The sequence below is a fragment of the Aphidius gifuensis genome, linkage group LG1 (genome assembly GCF_014905175.1).
Source record: "Aphidius gifuensis isolate YNYX2018 linkage group LG1, ASM1490517v1, whole genome shotgun sequence".
Taxonomy (NCBI): Eukaryota; Metazoa; Arthropoda; class Insecta; order Hymenoptera; family Braconidae; genus Aphidius; species Aphidius gifuensis.
In genome coordinates this window covers 5,789,199-5,802,014 of record NC_057788.1, presented here as the reverse complement: position 1 = coordinate 5,802,014, position 12,816 = coordinate 5,789,199, and the positions used below count along the sequence as shown (strand labels likewise).

Here is a 12,816-nt window from a genome sequence, read left to right as displayed (position 1 = left end):
AAAGAAAAAAAAATACATAGCAACTTTTATGCGAGCACGTGTTTGATTACTTTATTTTTTTGCTATTTTATTTCTCTCAAATTACATAATTGTCGATTTGCAATTAATTTATAGTAAATTAAATTTTCCATGTACATGGAGAGATATTGTAATAATATATACACTTTACAACTTTGATCAACATGAACTCGATTATATTATTACATTTTATTTTATTTCATTAGTCATGACGAAGGGGAATATATATTGTGTAATTTAATTCAATTTTTTGTGGCTTCAAAGTACAGGGTAAAATTGTAAGCGAGGGATGAAAAAATATATTTTTAAAATTGTGTATATGTTTATATAAAAGGAACATATAGATGAATTGAGTATATGGGACTGTTCAACTCTCGGTTTTCAACTAAACCTCATCAAAGATATGGGCGTTCAGGATAGGTAATTCATTTGGTCTCGTTGATTTGGGGCTTTTGCCGCAAAACCGTCAAGGGTGCCACTGTGAATCTCCCTAGAGGCAATCTGCCAATTAATTTATTGTCCCAAGGTTAATTATTCGATAGATTTCTACCACCATTAAGTATTACCAATAGTCAAATGTCATTACTCATTATAGCTTATTTATTTTTTAATTAAATTTATAAAATTTATTTTACATTGTTTTATATTTTATTGGATATATGATTTTTTTGTTTTTTATTGTTTTAAATCTATATTTATTGTTGTATATTTATATTGTTTCGTATAAAAATTTTTTTTATTATCTTTATTATCATTTTATTCAATTTAATTTTATTTTTAGTCATAAAAATATGCTCGTATGAACCGGAAAATGGAAATTTTATTCTCATCATTATTATTTATTTTTTTTTATTATGATTTTTATGGTTAATTTTATACTGGCTATAATTTTAAAAAGATAAATTTATCCAACATTACATTTTTATAATGAACAATAATAATATAAATTTTAAAAAACAAATCATAAAGTTTATAATTAAATAAAAAAAACGTATAAATAACAATATTATTATTGAATGATAATATTATTCAAAATATAAAAATTTAAACATAAGTCAATTTTTATATTCATCCCCTTGATTTTATGATTTACATAGAAATGGGAGAAGATGGAAATATAATCTTTGAACCCTCACATTTATGCCAATAACAAAAACTTTGACACTCCCTAATAGTTAAATACACATACAAGAGTGACGGCCATTAAAATTAAATCACAAAAAAAAAGAAAAAGAATAAAAAAATAACAATTTGTTTGGCAATAATTGCCCTTGGTATATGTTTGCTTATATATAAGGTATACAATTTATTTTTTCTTTTGCTGAATCACACTGTAAAAATAATAAAAAATAATATGAGAAAAAAGAATTATAGAGGGTAAAAAGAGAGAGAGAGAGAGAGAAAAAGAGGTACATGCGGACGTTGAAAACAGCCTCACTTATATTCCTGGCACCTAACTTGCGTAAATCCCTCGACGGCAATTAGGGGTGGCTTCTCCCCCATCAGTCTATGTATAATATTATACACATAGATATATGTATATACTTTTAAACTGTTTCAGTCTTCTTGTCTCGTCTTCTTTCTCGTATCGTCTCGTGCCGTGCCACGCGAATCCACACAAACTGAAAACCCTCGCATCTATACCATAAACCACCCACTGAAAACTACCCAGCCAACAACTCAGCATTGTACAAAATGCTATATATAGCAAAACTAACTGCGTATAACTAAAATTACAAAATAAAAAGAGATGGAAAATTTTAGACCAACCCTTGGTTAGTCGTTAACGCGAACTGCTACGACTAGAAACAGCCACCAGGGCCTATGGTTTTGCGCAATAGTACTCGTTAACTTGCCCCTTGAACAACCCCACATACAAAGCAGGACAAAACGTTGCTAGAATATATATTCAAGCACAATCCCTTAAATTCTAAGAAATTACTCGTTAATTTTCGCTTCAGAAAATCCCTATTGTATTATTTGTTTCCACATTTTTCCCTCTCTTTTTTTTCTTCTTTTATTATTTTATTCTTATTGAAACATCAATATATATTTTCAATAAATTTTATTTATCTTAAAAATATATTTTTATCATCAGTTTTTTATGCTTATCTTACCGTTCATTTTCAAGTTTATTCTTTTTTTTAAAAAAAAAGTCTAAAGAAAATTTGTATAATGAGTCTGGAGTTTTTTTTTTTTACAACCATCAGGTATACAATATTTGATCCCTTGTTTTTTTTTTTTTGTCATGTCTCATTTTCTACCAAAACGATATAGATATAATAAAAAAAAGTATAATAATAATAATAATGAATTGCACCAGAGAATGAGAGATCAGCTTCAAAGGGACAGATGAAAAGCTGTGAAGAAAAAGTGCATGAACCATTACGAAAATTTAAAACGTACACAGTTTTGTGTATATATATATATTTATTTCGTTGGGCGAGAGATATCGTGTCTCTCTGCCGCTTTTCTGACTTGTGTTTATTCATCGTTGAGAGGACCCAGCGATCTTCTTTAGTGAGGAAAAAAAAAAAAAGGATAAAACAAAATGAAAAAGTTTTTAAAAGACGAAAAAAAAAAAAATAATAATGTCAAAAAAGTAGAGAAAGAAAGTTGCAATGGTCTGACTACTCACTTAAATAAATACAGCATAGTTTGTGTTATATGAGCTCCAACTTTTACTACCTCGTTGTCAACCCCAAAATACACTCACATTAATACACGTAATTACAAAACTTGAAATTATCATCAACAAAAACAAAAACAAATATTCAAAAAATAATAAAAAACAAATAAATTATTTGTATTTTTTTTTTTTGTGGGTTCAATTTGTTTTGTTTTGTTTTTTTGGGTTTTAGTTTTGTCATATGACAGAGAATATATAGACAAAGTTAGGTGTACGTGCAATGAACAAGTCAAGAAATAAAAAAGTGAGTTGGCAAGTTTATATATATGTATACACAGATGCGAGTGAAACGTAATACAACAAGAGTGTCAAGAAAAACGGAAAACGCTTTTTCCGTCTAACCCCGGAAAATACCCACACGCGAGTAAATAGGATACGTTTATTGTTGGAGGAAATATAAGAACACAAAACGACAGAATGAGAGAGATAAAAAAAAAAACAAAATGAGATGAAAATAAAGATTGAAAAAATTAAATAAAAATGAAAAAGAAAAAAGTTTAAAAAAATATACATAGAGAGTAGGTTTAGATGAAACGTTGAATCCACAGTTGACCTGGCAAAGTCGTAACAGCGTGTATATAATATAGTTGATATATATACATATATTCAGCATATTGTGAATGTTGAATTTATATATGTATATATATGTCGAGACTTGGAGACGGTAGCGGCTGCAAGCGTGAAATGAGCTGCCAGTTTTCGCGACGTACAGTCTCTGTAGTTGTTTAACTCGAAAACGTTTATACTAACTAAATTCGGACTGGCTTCGAGCACACGCCACTAAACTATCCCAATACAAACACCCTCTTCTCTTTTCTATCTCCTCCTCTTATTATAATACTCCTAACCATTCTCAACAGTACACTCTAGCTTTTTTTTTTTTTTTTTTTATTTTTGCGGTTACGAACCACCCACTTGCAGCACACAGTTTTACTCATCAGCCACAACAATCTACATATTTTTTTTATACTCATACTCTAAACTTTGAGTATATAAAAAAAAATAATAAGAAAGTAAAAACAAAATATATATATATATATATACAAAGTAAACAACTTTTATACCACGATACTTACACTGAGAAAAATCGCCGTTTTTCAGAAGATTTTCCTATCTAGAGACAAGATAAGATCGTCTCGGCGGAAAATAATATCCACTAATTATTGAATTTTTGATGGTAGTAATTTATGATTGAATAAATTGAGAATTTAATTTAGTTATAGCCAGAAACCAATTTTGCGTGCATCCTGGATTAATTACGAAAAATCAAGTAATGTATCGGAACGAGTAAAGACTATCTTCACACGAAATAGGATATACTCACACTAAAAAAAAATTCTTTTTCGGTTGGACGTTTCCTTTCTTTTAGAAAACAAGATCTATATAAATACAAAATAAATCATCAATGTATTATTTTGAGGAAAATGTAGAAAGTATTCAGAAGAAATAAATCAATATATTATTAACTGAAAACTTGAGGTGGTACAGAGGAAAAAATACATTTTTTTTACAACGAGCTTAGATATCAATCAAATATTTTGAAATTTTACATAAACTCAGAGCTATCTTCTCTGAAAATAGAAAGATTCACGTTAAAGAAACCTACATTTCAAGGTGAATAGTATAGTATTATCTTTCAAAAATTTTTTAACTATCGACAAATCCATTTTTTATATTTACAAGAATTTTAAATGTACGTGATCTAACAAAAAAAGAGAATGAAAATTCTTTTTGTTAAAAGTGCTATTTTTCCTGCAGATAGAAAAAGCCTCGTGTAAAATAGATGCTTTTTGCGATAAGAAATATTATGTTGTCTGGAATAATTTCTTTTTCAAGTTTTAAAAATTTTCCTTTACGGTATGATTAGAAATGAATAATAAAAGGCGTCTATATATTTTCTTCAAAAAATTAATAGTTTGTTCACTATAAACAAAGTTATAATCATCAATGAGAAAAATTTTTTCACGTATTTGAACGATCTTTGATCTACAACCTAGAATTATATCTGAATAATAATTTATCTTGAAAGAAAATAGGAATAAATTTGACGAAAATTCGATATAATATTCTGTAGACGGTGCTATCTCCTCATAAAATAATCGATTTCAGCCCAAATATTTCTAAATTATGGTTTCAAATCCGTATTTGTTTTTTAATAAAACCATTTTAAAGATGGAAAATTTTTATTGTTAATATTTTTATTCTTTTATTAAACATTGAATTGGCATGAACAATGTGCGTTCGTCCAGTATCTAAAAATTCGTATTACCTCATTATGGAGACTGGATTCAAAATGTACGAAGACAATCGTGAAGATCCCGGGTGCGAAGTATTTTTACTTTCATAAATTAAAACGGGTCTTCTTGAATGTTTGGATAAAATATTGTTCCAGCAAAAACTAGATAAATCACTGTTCTCCTAGCGGCTGAAGTTGGAACTATTGACAAAAACTATTAGTGTTTCATTCCAGCGAAACCTATTTAATGTCAAGACAGTCTCATTTTGATTATAATGCAAAAACAAAATAGTAATTTTTAGGAAGTAATAGAATAGGAGAATTTTTTATTTCAGTGTACTCCTAGCGGCAGAAAACGAAAATATCATGAAAAATAAATCAAAAATTTTAATATATAATCTACTATTGAAACAGTGGTGGCCGCGCTAGAGTGAAATATATTTTCTCTCAAGATTGCTATGATTGGACTTAAGATCAAGCCACTCGCGTTTTGAATCGACAGAGTGTATTTCGATCGATCTACAGTCGAGATTGTACAATATGAATCACGTTGAAATAATATAAATATGAAATTAAACATTTTATTAATTTAAAGGACAGATGGCGGTAGTGTGCACAAGAAAGATCTATTTTGTCGCAAGAAAGTTATTATTAAACTCGAAATCAAGCCACTTGCGTTTTAAATCGACGGAGTGTATTTGAATTGATCTACAGTCAAGATTGTACGATATAAATCACGATAAATTAATATAAATATGAAATTAGACATTTTATAAATTTAAAGGGCAGATAGCGGTAGTGTGCCCAAAAAAGATCTATTTTGTCGCAAGAAAGTTATTATTAAACTCGAAATCAAGCCACTCGCGTTTTAAATCGACAGAGTGTATTTGGATCGATCTACAGTCGAGATTGTACAATATGAATCACGTTGAAATAATATAAATATAAAATTAGACATTTTATTAATTTAAAGGGCAGATGGCGGTAGTGTGCACAAGAAAGATCTATTTTGTCGCAAGAAATTTATTATTAAACTCGAAATGAAGCCACTTGCGTTTTAAATCGACAGAGTGTATTTGGATCGATCTACAGTCGAGATTGTACAATATGAATCACGTTGAAATAATATAAATATGAAATTAGACATTTTATTAATTTAAAGGGCAGATGGCGGTAGTGTGCACAAGAAAGATCTATTTTGTCGCAAGAAATTTATTATTAAACTCGAAACCAAGCTACTTGCGTTTTAAATCGACGGAGTGTATTTGAATTAATCTACAGTCAAGATTGTACGATATAAATCACGATAAATTAATATGAATATGAAATTAGACATTTTATAAATTTAAAGGGCAGATAGCGGTAGTGTGCCCAAAAAAGATCTATTTTGTCGCAAGAAAGTTATTATTAAACTCGAAATCAAGCCACTCGCGTTTTAAATCGACAGAGTGTATTTGGATCGATCTACAGTCGAGATTGTACAATATGAATCACGTTGAAATAATATAAATATAAAATTAGACATTTTATTAATTTAAAGGGCAGATGGCGGTAGTGTGCACAAGAAAGATCTATTTTGTCGCAAGAAATTTATTATTAAACTCGAAATGAAGCCACTTGCGTTTTAAATCGACAGAGTGTATTTGGATCGATCTACAGTCGAGATTGTACAATATGAATCACGTTGAAATAATATAAATATGAAATTAGACATTTTATTAATTTAAAGGGCAGATGGCGGTAGTGTGCACAAGAAAGATCTATTTTGTCGCAAGAAATTTATTATTAAACTCGAAACCAAGCTACTTGCGTTTTAAATCGACGGAGTGTATTTGAATTAATCTACAGTCAAGATTGTACGATATAAATCACGATAAATTAATATGAATATGAAATTAGACATTTTATAAATTTAAAGGGCAGATAGCGGTAGTGTGCCCAAAAAAGATCTATTTTGTCGCAAGAAAGTTATTATTAAACTCGAAATCAAGCCACTCGCGTTTTAAATCGACAGAGTGTATTTGGATCGATCTACAGTCGAGATTGTACAATATGAATCACGTTGAAATAATATAAATATAAAATTAGACATTTTATTAATTTAAAGGGCAGATGGCGGTAGTGTGCACAAGAAAGATCTATTTTGTCGCAAGAAATTTATTATTAAACTCGAAATCAAGCCACTTGCGTTTTAAATCGACAGAGTGTATTTGGATCGATCTACAGTCGAGATTGTACAATATGAATCACGTTGAAATAATATAAATATGAAATTAGACATTTTATTAATTTAAAGGGCAGATGGCGGTAGTGTGCACAAGAAAGATCTATTTTGTCGCAAGAAATTTATTATTAAACTCGAAATCAAGCCACTTGCGTTTTAAATCGACGGAGTGTATTTGAATTAATCTACAGTCAAGATTGTACGATATAAATCACGATAAATTAATATGAATATGAAATTAGACATTTTATAAATTTAAAGGGCAGATAGCGGTAGTGTGCCCAAAAAAGATCTATTTTGTCGCAAGAAAGTTATTATTAAACTCGAAATCAAGCCACTCGCGTTTTAAATCGACAGAGTGTATTTGGATCGATCTACAGTCGAGATTGTACAATATGAATCACGTTGAAATAATATAAATATAAAATTAGACATTTTATTAATTTAAAGGGCAGATAGCGGTAGTGTGCCCAAAAAAGATCTATTTTGTCGCAAGAAAGTTATTATTAAACTTGAAATCAAGCCACTTGCGTTTTAAATCGACGGAGTGTATTTGAATTAATCTACAGTCAAGATTGTACGATATAAATCACGATAAATTAATATAAATATGAAATTAGACATTTTATAAATTTAAAGGGCAGATAGCGGTAGTGTGCCTGAGAGAGATCAATTTTTTCGCAAAAAAGTTGAAAATGATCTCAAGATTGCGACAATATAGACCTTTCTCGAGCACAATACCACCATCTGCCTCTTTTAATTAATAAAATTTCTCATTACATTTTTATATTCTTTTCACGCAATTCATATTGTGCAATCTTGACTGTAGATTGATTCAAATACACTCTGTCGATTCAAAACGCGAGTGGCTTGATTTCGAGTTTAATAATAACTATCTTGCAACAAGATAGATTTTTCTCGGGAACACTACCGCGATTTAAAATTAATAATATGTTCATATTTATATGAACAATTCATATTGTACGATGACTTTATGATTAATTCAAAATACACTTTGTCGATTCAAACAAGTGGCTATTCGAGTTCAATAATAACTATCTTGAGACAAGATAGTTTTCACTTGGTTTAAGTAATGTCACTTTTCTTCTTAAAATCAATTTAAATAATTTTCACTATCAAATGTTTCTATTTATGTTTGAAACTGACGATTTTCTATCAAAATCGGATTAGCTGGTCTCAACACAGTAAAATAAGCGATATTTTATGTACAATTTAATTTGGACTGTCTCGATACTAGCTGCGAAATTAAAATGTATGTAAATTCTGTTTTGTCTTACTTTTATGTATTTTGTTTCTAAATAGTTTTTTCGGGTTTGCAGCAGATGCAATTTTTTTTTCCTTTTTTTTCTTGTAGACAGGGCTGTTTATGTATCAGTCTCTTATATTTATGTTACGAATTTATCGCTTTCATTTAAAAAAAAACTTTCTTTCCTCCATTTATTTAAATTATTTTCCTACCGCGATATGCCTATCTTGGACGTAGAGAGGCGTCATTGTGCTTTTACATGGCCCTTATTTCAGCTCAGCTCGTTCTTTTTCGCGGTTTATTGTCTGTCGTCAAGAACAATCTGTGCCTAACTAAATTTTACAAAAATTCAATCGACTTTGATTCATCTTAAAACCTTCTTTTTTTTAAATTTCACTTTACCCACTCTATCGGCCAACAATATCTATCTGCACGGAAGACAGGATTTTTAACTCAAGAAAAATTCTTCAATGAAAACAGAAGTATCTTGTCAAAAACGGCGATTTCTCTCAGTGTATGAAATGTAATGAGAATTTTTTTTTTTTTTTTTTATGCTGTAACGTTTTTTTTTTAAATAGCAATTTACAGTGATGATTTATTTTATTTTGTTTTTTTTTTTTTTTTTTAAATAAATTTAGTCAAGTTTAAAGCTTGTTTTTAAAGTTTAAAAATTTAATTGAGTCTGAGAAAAGTAGATTATATGATTTAAATACTTGAAAAATATTTATAATATTACATTTATTTTTGAATAGTTTATAAAAGATTTTTAAAAGTACATTATGTTTAAAATTATTTAATAACAATATAAAATACAAAAAAAACTTGTAATAACATTAGTCGAGATATATTTAGCAATAGACTAATATTGTATTACAAATTTTGTTGTGGTTGTAATGAGAAACGACGCAAAATCGTGGTATTTTAAGGATGCAAGTTTGAAAATCGTATTTAAGTATATTATTATATAGAACAACTTTGACTATAGGTTCGGCTAAATTTCCTACTAAATACCCTGTCTAACTGGCTTACGGGATATTTGTACTTCTTGTGCCTATATGTATTTATATATATGCTTATACACAAATACATACATACATACTTACTTGCAATGTCGCAATTTTCAAACTAAATTCATCTATACATACAAATCTTGCCAATACTATACCGAGCATTAGTGAGTCTCCCTTTGTGAAAATCATACCAGCGTGTTTTCTGCATATATACATGACTACATAGTACATGTATATTTGTAACCGTCACTCCATCCCTTGGCTACCTCAGTCCAATGGTTATTGCTCAGCATATATGTATTCAAGTATACACACCCCAAAACCCAAATTCAGATTATCCAGCAAATATTTCGTCCTTCAGTTAACTTTGAGACTGCTATTGACTTTGTAAAATTATTATTCTTTATTTTTCATTTATTAACTTTATCATGACAGGTTAAATTTTTTATAAATAAATTACAACTATGTCATTTGTTTTATTGTTCTATTTTACTCAACAATTGGCGCAACTGTAATGTTGAAAATTGAAATTACTTTTTTTTTATATTCAATAAAAATTTTCATGGATAATTCACAAATTACTGTGCCAAGTTTATAACTATAAAAATTAACTTTTAATCCATTAAATTGATTAAACAACTATTTAACAATATTGTAGAATTTTCATTGATGCAATTTTTTTCTTTAATTTAATTAGACTTTTTTTTTTTTTTTCTACAATGCGCAAGAGATGGATTAAAAAATTATATAAAATAAAAAAAAATAAATTAAATTTATTCAAACTATTTAGCAGTTTAATGAATGAAATAAAAAAAAAATTAACTTAGGCTAAAGCTGTGTGTTGAAAAGTTTGAAAAGATAGTGGTTAGTATATCTTATATAATATCCTCAGAGTGCCCTCAAGCAGTTGTACAAGTTTTGATGCTTCATTTACAATCTCGTTGAATGAACTTTTCAATGACGTGATGTAAGCCACGTACAACTTATACAGATTTTAATATCTCAAATAAAAAAGCTCTCTAATTTTTTTTATTTTTATTTTTATAAAGTTGCGTTTAAAGTTGTTTGAATAAAAATTGTTAGTATATATATATATATTTTGCTTGATTTTATGAGTAAGAGGAAAAAGTATAATAGGTACTTTATAACTTTTATTTTTTCAAATTTTATTTTATCATCCTTTTGATAAATCAACTTACTGAAGCTTCAAGAATGATCAACGTGACCAAAGTAACCAGAGATTACTTGTGTTGGGTTGAGACGGGTCAGCGACATTGCATCGTTAGAACTAAAGAAGGTCGAGTTTCTTCTATATTCTACAGGGTTTCTTCTCCTCTCTACAGACTTGGCTTGACAAGTCTAGGAAAGTGGGAAAGTAAAGTCACGTTCGTCAACCGCAGTGCGCGCGATTGCTCTTCCCTTTGAGCTCATGTTCCGCCACGTTTTCGACTTATTTTCTTCTTTTACTTATATACTACCCCAACTACCCTTGCATTTTTTTTTTTTTTTTTTTTCTTAGCTCTCTTGCCTCTCAACTTAACTGTCCTATGAGTCAGTCATTTTATTTATTTTCCTTTTTTTCTTTGCTTATTTTTTTTCTGGAATTTTAATTGACATCTTACTGACTTTTTTTTTTCTTTCCTCTTTTCATACACGAACATGTATACCTTGTGGCTTGTATTATATTTTTTTTTTAGTTACTTGAATATAGACTTTTACAGTGAATGCCTCTTTATATATAAAGTATAATATTATGCTGTCTTGTATATAAAAAAGCGCGCACCAAGTCGGACAGTTTACCTAGCCAAAAGCGTTTTCGCTTTTGAATATTATCCTTGAGGAAGGAAACCATCTTTTACGCTTGTGGAATACCAATGAATGGATAGCTGTTATATCATCGTATACGCGGATAAAAAGTATATCGGATATATTTTACTGCCGACAAACAGCTCTTATTCTTCTTCGGCTCATGATATATTTACAATTTTTTTTTTTTTTACGTAGGCGGAAGCCTACTAGTATTGTTTTCACTATATGAATTTAGAAAAATGTTCATATCTTCTGAGATAATATAGATAGGATGTTCGTATTAGAATCAAATTGAAGCCTAGAAGAAATACTACAATAAGAATAGAAAAAATATTTCCATTGTTAATAAATTAGTTATCAACAAAAATGTTTTTTGCAAAAAATTTTAAAATCAAAATATTAAGAAAACTAAAAACAAATCGTGGATGCAATTTTTGCCTAGACATTTAAAATTGCAAAATCTATATAATAAGAGGTAGTTTTTTTTTTTTATTGTTAGAAATTGATGTACAAAAAACAAAAATTACGTTTTATACCTCATAACTTCTTCAAAAATTAACTTATATACTTCCATTTGGTCTCAAATTGTTGGTCTTTTGAATACCGAGAGCCACACTGCCTAGATAAAAAACGCTCCGAATTCACGTTAATTGGTTATCAACAATTGTTCATAATAATAAGTCGTGTGTGGTATGTTCTAATAAAAAAATAGCCGTGGAGCCACGATTTGTTAGAAGAAAGTGTGGTTCTAAGGAATTTAATCAGGAATTTTTGGGCTTTAGACATTTTTTTATGCTCATTTGTTCAAAATTTATTGAAAATATAAACAACTAACAATTTAAATTTTGACACTTTTTTAACAAAACGGGATGTGTTCATGCGTAAAAGTTTCTCTGCTGTGGTTATAATTCGCTCTATCGATAAAATAGTTATTTGAATTATCACGTTATTAAAAAAAAAAAAAAAATATTGGCATGGAAAAATTTTTATAAATAAAAGTATTAAACAAAATGATTTGAAAAAAAAAATTTGTTCAGTTAAAAAAAAAGTAAATTGAACGATTTATTTTTTTAATATTTGTATTGATTTATTTCTTGAACAAATCTAATAGAATCATTGATATCAATACCTACATGAAGTATAACCTCAAATTTGTTTTATCTGTATTTTGATTTGTGTACATAATTTGACAGCGCACGTCAGGGTAAATAAAAAAAAAAAAAAAAAATGTAATGAATTTGGAATAATCGAGATAAACCACACGGGCTTTCGCCGGAGTTTTGAAAATTTTCAATTTTCAATAGAACGAATTCGTTACTAAAAATTTTTTATAAATTTTCTTTCCTTCTGAACCTTCAAATACATTTATTTTTTTTACCTAAGATATTGAACAGAGTACATGGAAAATTTAAATTTCAAATTTTTTTTAAACTTTGAAAAAATATATATTAACGAAGAAGTTTTTGTGTAACTGTGTGTGTGAGAGAGAGAGAGAGAGAGAAACTGCAGGCAAAAAAAAGAAGTTCAGTGTTAAATTAAAGACAAAAAAAAATAGAAATAAAG

General features: G+C 28.6%; 1 protein-coding gene across 12 annotated transcripts in view; it reads left to right on the top strand.

The window, feature by feature from the left end:
- LOC122861210 (CUGBP Elav-like family member 2) overlaps window positions 1-12,816 on the top strand; it is an 83,857-nt gene that overhangs the window by 44,522 nt on the left and 26,519 nt on the right. The window lies entirely within an intron of this gene.